At 27.3% G+C, this 15,842-nt stretch overlaps 1 long non-coding RNA gene across 2 annotated transcripts in view; it reads right to left on the minus strand.

Annotated features, from left to right (window-relative positions):
• The window catches only part of LOC119678260, a 74,626-nt gene that overhangs the window by 26,076 nt on the left and 32,708 nt on the right, over positions 1-15,842 (minus strand). For both annotated transcript variants that reach the window (XR_005252328.1, XR_005252329.1), the window contains exon 3: positions 12,001-12,058. This is a non-coding gene — a long non-coding RNA (uncharacterized LOC119678260). The remainder of the gene's footprint in view (positions 1-12,000; positions 12,059-15,842) is intronic.

Raw genomic sequence — 15,842 nt, forward strand, 5'->3', positions numbered from 1 at the left:
GCAAATTTCAATACATAAAAGCAAGCAACAGAAGCATGAACAACAGCGCATGTCTGGAGAGGCTCTGCTCACAGCAGTTACATTGAAATCATGATAGTCGCGCAGTGCGAACGCAAATGAAAGCAAAAGTAGCAGTAAACGTGTGAATTGCTCTTGAAAACAGATGTTTTTGTTTTCGACCGGAGTCACATACAGGCCTACAGTCTACAAGCAAAACAATTGTATACATATATATCTGGGCATATTTATACAGATGGGTAGCTACTCACACAGATATTGACGCACACCCACACGGCAGGGTTATAATTTCTGTGTTGGTGTATCTAACTGTGAAAATCATATGTATCGGTGCAAGAACAAATGAAAAACATATGCACACAAATTCGTACCGCACATACGCAATACAAACAAAAACACAGAACACTAGCGCACTTTTACAAAAAATATGATAACACATAACATCGCTGTTGTATATAAATGCCCTGCTTCGAAACCGGCAGTTAACAGCAATGTTCGTTCACAGTACTACAACAACACCATCGCTTGAACAACAGTCAGGGCAGCAACAGATACTTTTCCATTTTGATTTCTGCTGTATTTTGTTTTATTTCCTTTCATTTCGTTTCCTTTTCTCAAATCACACAATGCGTAAGTATGTAGTGTGTAGTTACGAGTACCTAATAATGTTTGAATTTTGAGCTTTCATGCCTTTTTAACACGGTCTGCGTAAGCTTTTGTTCTAGTATTCATTTGCTAAAAGTCGGAACAAAACTGTAGTTGCTTGCAAGCATAGTAAGTTATGTGTACATACAAGTACACTGAATTTAGGAACCTTCGTCCTTCACGCCGGTTTTCTCATCATTATCATTGTCTACATTTTCAATGCCAATAAGCTTTTTTATTAAAAAGAAAATGTTATGGTTGTCTTCTTCCTTATCGAATTCTTAGTTTGTTATTTGCTTTTGGCATTACTTAATAAAATGTAGATTGACCCCAAAGTTTTACTAAGGAACTTTTATTTTTCCGGAAGAAATATGAACAAAAAAAAACCAAGTAAAGAAACTTTTTAAAGAAATATTTAGTTAGTATTCTCAGTGATGCGAAATATGAATCCTATCATCGTAACTTAGTACAGCTTCTTAAACTTTGATTCTATTGAACTTTACATTCAGTTTAGAACTAGAAATAGTTTTATTAAATTTTAATTTTATTTTAATATATTCAACATACTAAATTAAAAACAAGATTTTATTAAAAAAGTATGCACACCAATGCCCACTTGAACTCAAATCGAGAAACGCTTAATCCAAGGAATGAGCAACGAAAATAAATTTGGAAAGGGTATTTATTTTCGATGTTATAGGTCAGGGCTGTCCAAAACAGGGCCTACGGGTCACATGCGGCCCGTGGCTAATGTTTGTAATGTACCATAACTACACAAATTTTCTAAAAGTTCGTCGAATTCGAATAGCAAAGAAAAGACAAAATTCTCGTGTGAAAATCTATTTAAAATAGATCCTGAGATTACAATTTAAAGTCATATTAGTCAAAAGTCAATCTACATTTGCCCAATAGTTTTAGACAATAGTTTTATTTTAATATGACAAATATGAAACTACCTTTACCAAGTAACTTATACTAATTAAGGCATATATATAGAAACTTTACTTAACAGTCTTTTCTTTAAAAATAAGTAAATAAATTTAAATTTTAATAACATTTTTTTTTATTTAACTATAATAACATTAAGATCATAAAACATACATACATAAATATGTAAGAATACTGACTTCTTTTAAAACAAGCGCTTTTTGGTTCAATAATTACAAAACAACTTAGAGGCATGTATGAATCCTAATGAACATACCCAGACTATACTTTTGAGAAATTAAACGTTTTACATTGTCCTTGAATGCTTGACGCCCTAAGCGGTAGATTTGTAGTTGTTGTTTTTGTTATTCATTGAATGCAACAGGCAAACAAATGACAATAACGTTACACATGAGCAGCAAACACATTGGTTCCTACAACAATATTGCACATATGTGCAACATTTGTCCGATCTTCCTTCCACGCATGTGTCATATTTCTGTTAAAACAAAACCGTTTTAACTGCGGATGCTATAATGCAACTAAGTAAAACATAATTTTGAATGAAATACAATACAAATAAAAAAAAATGGTAATAAAAACATAACATTTTGGCAAAACAAAAACTATAAAGAAACAACAACAATTACCACACTTGGCGAAACCGATTTTTATTTTTTGTATTTTGATTTTGTATAAAGATACTTTACTTCACTCACTTGTATGCTCACAAGTAGGAAAGATTGCACTACAATTGGGCGTGCTATAATCGAGAAATAAAATGCACATGTGAATAGCATAATGCATTTATGTAAGACACGATACCAGTTGCGATATGCAAAACGTGCACTATTTGAAGCTGTTGCGTTTTTTATTGACTTTTGCAGCAGAAGCTGCATGCACGGAAATATGGGATTATATGCGTAAAATTCCAAAGTATGCTTAATATTTGGAGGGGTTACTTCTCGTACGTACTAAATGGCAGCAGTAGTGATGTCTGTAGTAGTTTCTAAAAGCGAAGCTGATCCCGATTTTTCAATAGTCAACGATGAAATTATCGTTCCACCACCCGACTAAAAATAAGTTAAAATAGCTAGAAGCAGCTCAAAAACAACAAAACTGCAGGTATAAATGATTTACCGGCTGAGCTGTTCAAAGTTGGAGGCGGAGAGCTATCTAAATGCATACTACAGCAAATTTGCAAAATATAGTACATACCTAACAGTTGATATTTAAGTGAAAAGGTGATTCTGCAAACTGTAGGATTGTAGTAGAATTAAGAAATGTCACTCTCTCGGCAAACAAAAATAACGCTCTACATGTCTGTTCTACTATATGTTACAGAAACTTGGAGAATTAGCAACAGTGATGAAAAGACGTTAGAAAGATTCACGAGAAAAATTATTCAAAAAATGAAGCCCGTGATCGGGCTACTGAACGCGACTAACAACAACTCACGTCTGTAATGGCCAACTAAGTAAGTAAGTAAGTATATGCGCTGATACCAGTTATAATAGCAAGTACAGGCACTATGGAACAATTGTGATTCCACTACATAACATTTAATCCAAACTGTTAATGAATTATAAATCCATTTCGACACCTTTTTAAGTTTCTTTAATTATATATTATTCTTTAGCTGTTAGTTGTGGATCATGTCAGTAAAAATATCGTTCTAAGAGAATCTATTTAAATTATATCCTCAAATCTCAATAAAAAGTCATAATACAGATAAATAAACACTTTAATTTCATCATTTATAACTCCATCTAGCGTGTCAAAGTAATATCAAATTTATACATATAACTTCATAGAAATTGTTTTTTATCCTTTCAATTATTTATACAATATTGAGTTAAAAAATTTATTTCGAAATAAGGTACCATCGTTATACCAATATTTACTTCTACTTAAATTATGTAGTTGCAAAGTTTAAACTTCATTATCAGGAAGTAATAATTTCATTAGTAACTTAACACCAACAAACGGAAGAATATGCTACATAACGTTTTACTGTTAACACCGCAAAACCAATGGCACTTTATTAAAGTTGAAAGAATAAGTTTTAAAACTATTTTATTTAAAAAAAAAAGTGTAAAGTTCAAAATATATGATTTTAACTTTTTTTGTTGTAAATTATATGATAATCTTATCACCAGGTTTTACAGACAGTCATATGACAAATGGTCAAGGAATTTAACGTTCGTTTCGGCATGTTACACAGAGAGTTTTTTATCACAATTGTCTATTTCCTACTTTTAGTACTATTTTGGTCCTATTTTTTTTTTTTGGTCTTAATAAATGGAAATTCTTACATTTATAATTTAGGAATAGTGTTTAAATCAACATAATGAGGCACATAATACCTCGTCACCGTGTTCAAATTTAAATCGACATTTATTTTTCTTTAATTCTCAATTTTTGAAATTTTATTGTAAACAAAAATTGCAAATTTATATGACATGGCCCTTACAGAATATAAAATCGTTTTGTACTAAATTATAAAACCTCGGTTTAAGTGGTCTCTCACTGTAGCTCATCGAAAAGTTAAAACAAAAATTTAAAAAAAATTTAAAAAAATTTTAAAAAAAAATAAGTAATAAAAACAAAAATTTAAAAAAAAAATAAAAAAATTTTATAACCTCTTAGTATACGGTTCTAAAAATTTAATAAGTACTTAAACATAAATTGTGTTTATGAGTTTAAAAGTATGTACTCGTTTCAAAAACTGTCCCAGGTCAGAGCAAATTAAATATTATATTAATGTGTTTTTAATAAATTTAAAAAATTTTCCACAATATCCTACGCAATCCAATACACAAATCGAATTATGTACATGTCTATTAAGGAAATTTGTCTAAAGCTTATCATTACAAAAATAAGTTTCATGTAAAAAATTGAATTTAAGGAAGCCATTAAAAGATTAACCTAATATTAACGTAAATACAGATTAACAATGCTAATAAGCAAATTGCTTTATTTTCTTTTTTCAAGAAAAAAACATATGTACAAATAATAAATAATTATTATACATATATTATATAATGGGCTATATAAGCAACTAAGTACGTCAGTCGAATTAACAGTAAGTAGGAAAAATAAAATAACAAAAAATGTGAAATAACAAAGACAAGAATATTTAAAATTATACTATATCCTTCAAAATTTAAGTAGAATAAGCTGAGCTATTAAGCATGCCTAATTACATTTCAATCACCCAATTGGCATGCTCTGTTCCCCACTTACACCCTTCAAACTCTAACTACGTGCAACAATGCCGGCACTTGGTTTTGACAACAACAACAGTGAAAACAAAAGAAGCAGAAAACTAATTTCAATAGAGAGGATATTTTGTACACCATTTAAGTACAATTAGACTTAAATATGCCTTTGTACATTCCATGTAGTAGACACCATTTCCAGGTTTAATCTCCCTTAACAACAAAATATATAATAAATACCATAACCAAATATAAAAGAAGTGTACATTATAAAACTGAAACACAATAATATTAGATAAGCAACACAAGCAACGCAAGCAACACGGCAGGCTGACAATATATCCTTTAAAGTAATTATTTTTACCTTATAAAGTATGATATGAGTATCGCCACAAGCTTCCTACTCAAACCAACGCCGGCAACTGCCAAAAAAGTGTCGTTTTTCAAACGTGCACCAGCAGAGTGTTTCCATCTTAATAAAAATCAATTTTATTTAATACAAACCCACGCATCAGCACACAACAACATAGAACATACAACAAAACCCCAAGACCCCAGGACCGGCGGTGATATCGGCAACTCTGACGTTTTTGCAATGGCAAAACTTACAAGCAACGGTAGCTTCACGTCTCAAAAAATGACAGCCAAGTTACACAAGCAAACAACAACAACAACAGAAAATAAATAAATAAAAGTACAACGAAAACATCTTTAGGGCTTCTAATTGAAGTTGAAAAGGGAACAACAGGCAAACCTGAAGTGAGGAGACAGTTTTCCCGAATTCAAGAATGTTGACACGTTACCGTGAACAAGCATTTCGCAGCGTAAATATCTGCAACAACTTTTGGATAGGGTATCACAATTATGGGTAGTAGGTGTATATAACCGGGGTTGGTAACACTTTGCAGATATATCACGAGTGTGAGAAACAAGACGCAAGTAAGGAATTTTATGAATGAATTTTTGTTTTTTTTTTTGTTTTTTTTGAAAGCTTTACATTTATTAATTATGTATAAATGCACTTATATATAAAACAAAAATTAGATGAAATAAACAAAAATTTATTTCTACTTTAAGGTTATTTAATTCTAAATAGATTTTAATATAAAACATTAGATAAAAATTATATTAAAGAGTTTTCTCCAAAAAAAAAAATTTAATTCCAGAAAGGGTAATAAATCGTAGGGAAAATATATTTGTCAATTAAAAAAGCATCAAAAGTATAACTAAAGTAATATTTTTTTAGTTATATATTTTTTGTAGTTTAACTTAGACATAGAAAATGCTAATAATGTCAGGAACATAATATATACTGCTAAGTGTATACATAAGTTTTTTACGGTTTAACTAAGAGATCTTCTTCTTAGTATTCGTTTTTCCTAGTGTGGCATAGGGCGCAACGATACTTTTAAACCGCACTTTGTTAGATACTTTTCTGCATATATCGTTCTATGTGTAGTGCGCTTCTGTCATTTCTCTTTCAATTGTCCTTCTCCAAGTTAAAGCCGGTGCACCAGGGCGTCTTCTGCCTTGTGGGTTCCATTTATTTGGACTTCGGATAGTATGCCCTAACCAATTCCATTTACCATCAGTGATGGTAAACACATATATACGAATTAGAATTTAAATTAAATTTAATTTAAAAGAGATGATTTCTACTGTGAGTGCGAAAGACTGTGAGCGCTTTGGTAGACCAGGTGAGTGCGAAGACAAGCAACTGCAGGAGTTATTGAATGATGATCCAACTCAAACTTAACAGCAATTGGCAAAAGTATTAAATGTATCATCAAAAACAATCAGCAGCGTTTACGAACAATTGGAAAGATCAATAAACTGTGTAAATGGGTCCACCATGGTGTGATTGAACTTCAAATTGCAATCACGTTTCCATTTGAATGGAAATTCGCAGTCATTTGTAACCTCACACTATCCAACTCGTAGAGCACCACTTCAGCAATCTCGAGGAATTTGGATGTGGACGTTGAAGGAATGGTTTGCCGCAAAAGACAAACAGTTTTTCTAACATGATATAAGATGAGCCCAATTTCGAATAAAAATGTGGTGCTGTCTTGACCAAAAAGCCGAAAAAAATTTATGCATACACCTGACTTTTTTAAATGTCTCTCTGTATAATATACATCAAAAAGTAAACATTTTTAAATATATTTCAAATAAATTATATTGTATTACCACAATAGAAAATTTAATATATTTATTAATGAAAAAAATTTCTATTTAATATTTTTAATTAAAAATTGCCTAAAAATATTGAACTAACCCAATACTAAAATTCTATAAATAAAATGAGAAGAAAAAAAAATTAATATTTTTTTAAGGATAGCTACTCAAAAATATCAAGCACCTGTAAGTATTTTTATATATATGTATAAATTACGGGTAAATCATCAATTTAAATGACAACTCATGTAATAAAATATCCTGGAATCGACTTTGATCTATGACATACAAAACATATAAGAATAATGAAATAAATTTGCTAGTATTAAAGTAGCAAATCAAATAAAAAAAATAGGGAACAACCAAATTTATGACATGTAAAACACAAAATTATGAACAGACATCACTATTAGTCTCCTTTTACCTTAAGTTACATAAGTACTTTGTCTGTTTGTAGGTACAATATCCATGTATATCAAATATGCAAAAAAAAAAAAATAATTTCATAAATTGGTTTCGCATATGAAAAATTTTCACATTAGTATTTCCCTTTTATATGCGTACATACAGCAGGATTCTGTTAAAACTTTTCGCATTGAAAAACTTTTACGCACTGTTAAAAATTTTGTTATTTTGAATTACCCAACAAGATCATAGGATTTGTTACCATTAGACCTTCTTTTTTGAGATTACATAAAATATCGTGTTTGTACAAATAATCTTTAATCTTGACTCTTAGGATCTTGTTGACGCATATCCGTTTAATTAGAACCATGTAATTGGCAGCTACTTAGCGACTACCCATCGAAATATATCTCAAAAGTACTATAAGATATTCCATGAAAGACTTTTAAATAAAGTCGTATTCAACACCTAATGACAACATTCAAACAATATATTGGAATTTGATCAAAACATTAAAAATTTAATTTATTTACATTTACTTTTAGAAATATATTTAAAATGTTTTACTAAGTTATGCTAGGTAAACACACAATTCACACAATTCACAATTCTTAAAATTAAAAATCTTATTTCGATCTCGGGTGCCAGGAAGCCCATGAATTACAATTATTAGAAAAACCATGTACTAAAAATGCTGCGAATATTCAAAACAGTAGATATGAATAAAATATAAATAACATATTATATGTGTTATAGTATAGCGTTCTAATATTATTTATCTTATAAATATTAACTACAAACTGATATGAGTAAGTAAGAATTTAACGAAAATTAATTCTGAAAGACTGGATTAGTATTATATTCAAAATCTTACTTAAACTTAATATAATTTAATCTATATTGTAAAGTATCAATCTGCAATCTACAGAATAAATAATATTTTGCGATTACATGCTTTTTATTATTGCCACGCTCATGTCTTTTAGCATAAATAAACCTAAACTTTTATGTACTAAACCTCTCGATTTCAGCTTTTTATCCAAATTACTCGAAACTAGTTTCCACACAGTCCTGCAGAGCAATGGTAGAAATCTTTTCCATTGAATCCTAAAAGAAGGTTCTGGAGGATTGTAATATAGAATCTTAAACATTTTTAAAACACTTGAATACTTTTCAAACACCAAAATAATGCGCATTGGTAAGTATTACCTAGAATTTATACACCCAAGTCGTGTGATTTACCTAAAATGACCTGTGTTCGAATACGTCTGCTGTGAAAGAGACGTCAAAAACAATTCGCAAATTACGAGATAACAGAAAATATTTCGTTAATTAATTTTATGTATGATTCTGTCTTCAATTTACTTGAAGTGCACACAACTATTAGAAGGTAAATATATGAAGAATATTTATTTATTTAAAAATTGACATCAAAGTAGTTCTACATATTAAAATCAAGTACAAAAATTTTACTACATTTAATTCAAATTTTATTAGGATGCAAGATTACATATACCATATATGAACAAATACATAGTATATGTGTACATCATGCATAATTTTTAAAAAAATTTTTTCAGTGTACTTAAAAACACTTATATGAATGAACTATTCTTTATACAATATTATTATATCATTTAATTCTTTATTTTATTTTTTGTTACGACTATAGTAACAGGTACATAATACATATTTAAAAGTTTTCATTTTTCATATAATATTGATGTCAAAGTTTGTTTTCGTCAAACGCAAACATCAAATCCCATACTTACTACCAAACTTTTTCATACAAGGTGCTTAAATATGTTATAAGGGCACTACGCAATCAAAAAGGTAACACAGTGACTATAATGCCCACACGCGCGCCATGAAAAGAATGATGTTTGGATATTTGGAAGGGCATAAATGTTAAAAAACTAAATAAAACAATATAATAGACATAGAAATAAATAAAATAAAATAAAATAAAATAAAATAAAGACAAAGAAAAATGATATTAAAATTGTTGGAAAAATAATGTATATAAAAAACTGGTTAAAAGTGTCGGGAAAGTCAAAATGTCAATTGCACAAAGGAGCGAAACTGACATGAACTCAATATATACGCAGCAATCAAAAAACTCAATTGACTTCAAATAAAATTGGAGTTCAGCAAATGGCAAATTTAAATGAAATAGGATACTACCTACAGTGACGTATGAAAATAGTTACCAAAAAAAACATTGACAATATAACAAGATATCGATATAGATATCGAGTGAACATATTACTCTTTTATTGACTATAAATTTATATTTTAATAAAATTTTAAACAAAACTTAACATAACATTAAAAAGTATTTTAAACTATAATTTTACTATAAAAATTTACAATGTGTGATACTTTAATTTACATATTATGTAATTAGTTCTTTGAACTTAAATTTGAACTCATTGTAGATAGTTTTTTCAATTATTTATCTATCGTATAGAAAAACTACAATTAGAAAATAGTAAACAAAAATTTATATAAGCATAAAATGATCATCATCATCCGTGACTATACAATCCATGTAGAACCTAAGCCTGTTTAACAATGGGCTTTCATTCTTCTTCTTGTTTTCCAATTTCTTCTGTTCATACAAAATTAGCAAAGATTTAATATATTTAAACAGTATCTCACATCGGAAGTCATGACACACAATTCATCGTGAACGTTGTCTATTACATTTGCTGGTATATATACGATTACTGGTCACATGACCACTTTGGATCACTTTTTAGATCTCAATTCGTAATTGCTGCTTTGGTCCTCGTTGTAGATTTATACATCCTATTTAAATTACATCATACTTTCCATGGTTTAAATTAATATTATATAACAGTTTTGAATTAATTGACAAAATTAAACAAATTATAAGACAGATACTGAAACGACTTTTCAAGGTACCATGACATCCTCAGGGACCACAAGATTGGTGCGATCAAAAAATACATAAAGGATAGAAACCTGCAAGTATTTACGAAAATTGACAGGCTTATCAACACCGCGTTATCGAATCTCAGAATGGTTACAGGTTCCTCGGGGAGGTATGCAGATCTGAGGTCAATTATTGCTTAGTCTGATGAAGTGATAAACAATAATCTAGTTAAGGCGTAGAGAGGGGTTAACCTCTCTGCGAAGAAACCTCGCAGTTAATAGAGAGTAAAGTGCTCAGGTGCACTTACTCAACTTAAATTTTATGGAAATATTATAAAAACATATTACTTAAAAAAATTTTTATTCATTTTTCTAAATTTAAATCTTTCAATATGATTAAGAATTTTCATAAATCAAAAGTAAATAACATCAATAAACTTTTATCTCATAAGTGGAGACCCTTAGATGTGCAATACGAAAAACTAAATCATTTATTTGCTTATTTAAGACGTAAAGTTGATTATATTAAATCTATTAGCATATCATTATTTTATGTGAAATTTTAAAAAGTTAAAAGGCTTTGAACAGTGTCATAAATAATTCAAAATAAAATTTATTACATATAAAATATAATTAATTGTGTTTACGCAAATTAAAATTGTCAACGCTTATGTTAAATAAGCAATGACAAACAAAGAACAAATGTTGAATAAATTGTATAATTCAAAATATATTATATCTTAAAGATTTTTTGTATATAAAACCATTCACACTTCTTTTTTTTTTATTGACTTATTGAGTGTATTTCTTCAATATTTTCTCAATTACCTTAAATATTTTTATTTTCAATTATGTATATAATAAAATATGATTCTAATAGTCTTTCATAATTGAATATTTTCATTGATATATTTTAAATAATAACAATATAGCTTTTTATATATTTTTAATCTGGCTGTACGTCTCTTTTTGTTGTATAATTAAATGTTTAATATTTTTTATTATACTCTATATTTCAACTCTCTTTGAGAGTCATTCTTAGGTTGACGTATCGTAATCCTGATGCTGATTCTCAAGGGAATTGAAATATAGAGTATAATAAAATATATTAAACGTTTAATTATTTAACAAGAAGAGACGTACAGCCAGATTTAAAATATATAAAAAATACATTTTAATAAACAGGTTGAAAAATAAATTAAATAAAGTTTATAAAATTGTAAAAATGTATTGTATGTATACTTTATTTATACCTTTAAAATGCAAACAAATAATGCTCATACGCTACCGTGAACCGCTTCTTTGCATTTATTACGTTTTAAAAAAAATTTTAGTAAAATTTTTTCAAGCTTATAAACTGTTTAAGTACTTTCTTTTTTGGTTACTTACAGAACTTTATAATATAAGAACTTTTTAAACATCCTCTGCAAAATATTTACTTTCTTTGTTTGATCAAGTATAAATGTTCAAGTATAAATATTATATGTATAATCCTTCGCACGTGCCTGAATTTGTCCAAGCATTTAATTCAATTTCTTACAGAAAACATTTTGATATACAATTTAATTAAAATAACGCATGAGAACCCAATTGAATTTATTCCTGCACTTCTCTCTTATTATTAGTAGCAGTTATAACATTAAAAATATTATTGTGAAATAAAATAAATCAAACAATAAATCAAATTGAAAAGTAAATTAAAACTTACCTTAAAGTTACGTTTTAGTGTATTACTAACAGGTACCGTGATGCACATAAGAATTCACCTATAATAAAAACGAAAATAGAATTGAAATACCATAAAATACAAATATATATTTAAAAATTTTATTATTAAATAAATAATTAGGTTATACATTTCTTGGTACTGATTTGACAACATTGTTTCAGTGATATATGTCTAACATAACTATCATACATTTGATTTGAAATCAAATGAAAACATTTGATTATACAAAAAGAATCGTTCAAAAGCAAACGTTCCAAAATTTTAGACTTAAACTATAGAGCATTTGCTCCATTTGCTTAAACTACAATGATGACAATTTTTCGCATGGATTTTTCTTCAGTGATAAGGCTGATTTTTCATTTGGTGGATATAGCAACACACAAAAATATTCAAACTGAGGCAGTAAAAATCAACAAATAACTGTTAAAATACAATTTCACACAAAAAAAGTCGCTGTACGGCTTAGTCTTTTAGTATATAGGCCTGAGGTAGGTATGAGAGGCCCGTACTTTTTTCAAAATTATGAAATTTTAGCACAAACCGACAATTGTGATGACTATAGCTAAATGCACAACTAATTGTTCTTTAACCTAAAATTAACGACATGAATATGAATGAATATGGAATATGTGGTTTCATTGGAACGATATAAAAAACCACACAATACGTCTTGTTTTGCCTTGTTGCGCAATTTCTCTGGTGTAAGAAATCATTTTTTGTCACCACTGCACTTATTTATGGGGTTCCGCAAAGGTTCACGTTTATGGGGGCACTCATCAAGCTCACGCCACTTCAAAACATCCACCAAGCTATGACCAAGCTGTTGCTAGCTATGTACCAACATGTCTTTGAAATTTATCAGAAAAGGATTCAGTACTTTAAGATATTCTGTAGATAGCATTTGAATGATGTTAAATTTCACACTAATTAATAATAATGTTCAAACAATGTATTGATGTAAAAATTTGATAATCACAAACAATGCTGCTTTAGTTACATTTAATTTTAAAACCACTAAATGGATAACATCGTATAATTTAAATTGAAATTGATAATGCTTTACTTTGTATATTAAATAATTAAATATGGTATTTTTCAAATATATAACAAATAGTCATTAATTTAAAGGAGAAAAATTCATGTATAAGGTTTATAAAACCACAAAAATAATTATGAAACATGATTCATAATTATGAGTATTTTAATCATTTAAATTCAAGCAAACTCTATTTTAAATCATTATGATGAGAAAATAAAGCATTTCGTTTTAATTTGCTTAAAATATTTTGATCTGCATATAGTAATGTAAAAAAATATATATTTATATATAATATATATATATATATATATGATATATAATATATATATATTTGTATTAATATAAATATATTTGTATTAATATCAACATTTCATCTATTATTTATAAATTTTCAGAAATTCTGTCTATGGAAGACTTATATTAGATAAATTAGTTTTATACTAATAAAACTTCAAGGCTTGAGAATAATTGAGTTTCTCTGCTTAAAGTACAGAACTCTTATGAAAAATGTTATAATTGCCTAAAACTGTTTTTTTCTAAACTGTATTTATAAGGAAATTTATCGTTATGTTTTTATAATATAGATTGACGTCATAATTGAATACTTGAGATAAAATTTAAATTTAAACTTAAATTTAATTTAAAAACCGCAATTGCAAAATTAAATAATAAAATGTTAAAATTAAAATAATAAAATTGAAGTCAATTAAAGAGAAGAAATAATAAAATGTCATTTATATAAGAAAGTACCTGAAGTTATTCATTTATATTTTAAAATAAATTTAACAGGATTATCTTAAGATTAAAAATAAATCTTATTTTTATTCACACACATTTAAAAAAAACAATTAACAAAACATAAGCGATGGCACACAATGTGTGTACGATTTCTTAACTTAGCCCATTCATAAAATTTTTTATATCAAAATAGAATACTATCGGTATAAGTCTAATAAATTTGATTATATATATTTGGATATATTTTTTTAGAAATGTATATGCACACTTAAATTCATAAAAAAAATACAAAAAAGAGTTTAAACAATGTGTCAATTTATAAAATTAATTATTCATTTTATAATATAACACTTTTTAAAAATATTCATTTATAAATATAAAATATCAGATATATGTTACTTCCATGATTTTCTGATTAGCGACTGTAATATGAATAATTATAATAATGCATTATAATAACACATAAATTTATAACATGATTAAATATTACATTAATATGATTTGTAAAGGGTATATAATAATATATAATATACTAACATAAAGTTTCGAGCTTTATAAAGTTACAAATCATAGCTGGATAGTGAATACACAAAAATTAATTAAATTACGAATATAAAAAAAAAAATAATATAATACATATACACATACAATTCAAATTAAATAAGAATAAATATTAATCAATTGACATGTTTCCTAATTTTTCAACTATTATTATTCTGATGATAATAATAATATAATTATGTTTCATACTTTCATATAGTTCAAAAATTGTATATAATTTTGATAATTTTTGCTAAAATATTTAATTATAAAAAAAAACGCTCTTAAATTTCGCAAATCCATTATTATTAGCTATTCATTTTATAATATATTTAATTTATTTCCCCATTCTGAACCACACTCTAAACCACATCTGCATTAAATTGACACAACCTCCTGCAATGTAAAAACCAAGATGACACGATATTTAACCATAAACCAAGCTTCTTAAAAGCAATGAAATATAAAATTATCTCAATGGTTAATATTTAAATTCTGTTGTTGGAAAAGCAGCACATGCTTATATAAAGTATTTGTAGTATGTATTAAAGTGACATTTCAACCAAAACATGTTGAAGTTTGCATGTCATTCAGCTTAAGCATCACTACAAAAAACAAAAGCCTTTAACTTCGCATGAGTCCAAATTCGCTCTTAATGTGCGTATATTATGTATTTCAGTAAAGAAAAAACAAAGTATAAATTACTTGAAATTATCTCAAACAACGAGTTGAAAGGATACCATAAATCTTCTTTAAATGTAGCGTCGCTTTGTCCATTGTTGAATGTCGCTGTGGTTTTATTGTATGTAGGCAGGCACTTTAATACAAAAAATCTTTATATGGTTGAAAATTAAAAAACACTACCACATGCATTGATATATTTGTAAAATTTTTATAAAAAAAAATGATTTACTATCAAATATCACTAAGAGTAACGCATTTCACGGCTAACTAATATACACAATATAGAAAGAAATTAACTGCAAAAAAAAAAAAATATTTAACTACATATTTAAGTATTCAAAAAATATTGATACCCCCATCAATATATTATATCCATGTAATGTATTATATATATTTATTATATTATACTGTATTTATATGCATACCACATAAAATACTAAATCAATAAATTATATTAACATCAATATATTATATATTAATGCAATTCATATATATTATATATTTATATCAATAATATACAAAATATGAAGACTTTTTCCGATAAATAGAGAACTACAACAACAAAAAGTCATTTTTATATTATTTTAATTAATTGAATTAATTAATTGAACATAACTCCACAACAAAAATATATTATTTTACTTTGTATCATGTTATATTAAAAAATTCAAATTTTTATTTTTAAGTTAAATTAAGCATCCGATTTTCGACCACTTCTAGCTGTTCAATAAAATTGTTATACTAAGGGGATACTTTGTTACTCAGGTAAATATACTAAATAGAAGATTCGTGCAATCGGTTCTATCATAGTTTTAGTTTA

Source organism: Teleopsis dalmanni, chromosome 2, assembly GCF_002237135.1.
Source record: "Teleopsis dalmanni isolate 2A chromosome 2, ASM223713v2, whole genome shotgun sequence".
NCBI classification, from domain to species: domain Eukaryota; kingdom Metazoa; phylum Arthropoda; class Insecta; order Diptera; family Diopsidae; genus Teleopsis; species Teleopsis dalmanni.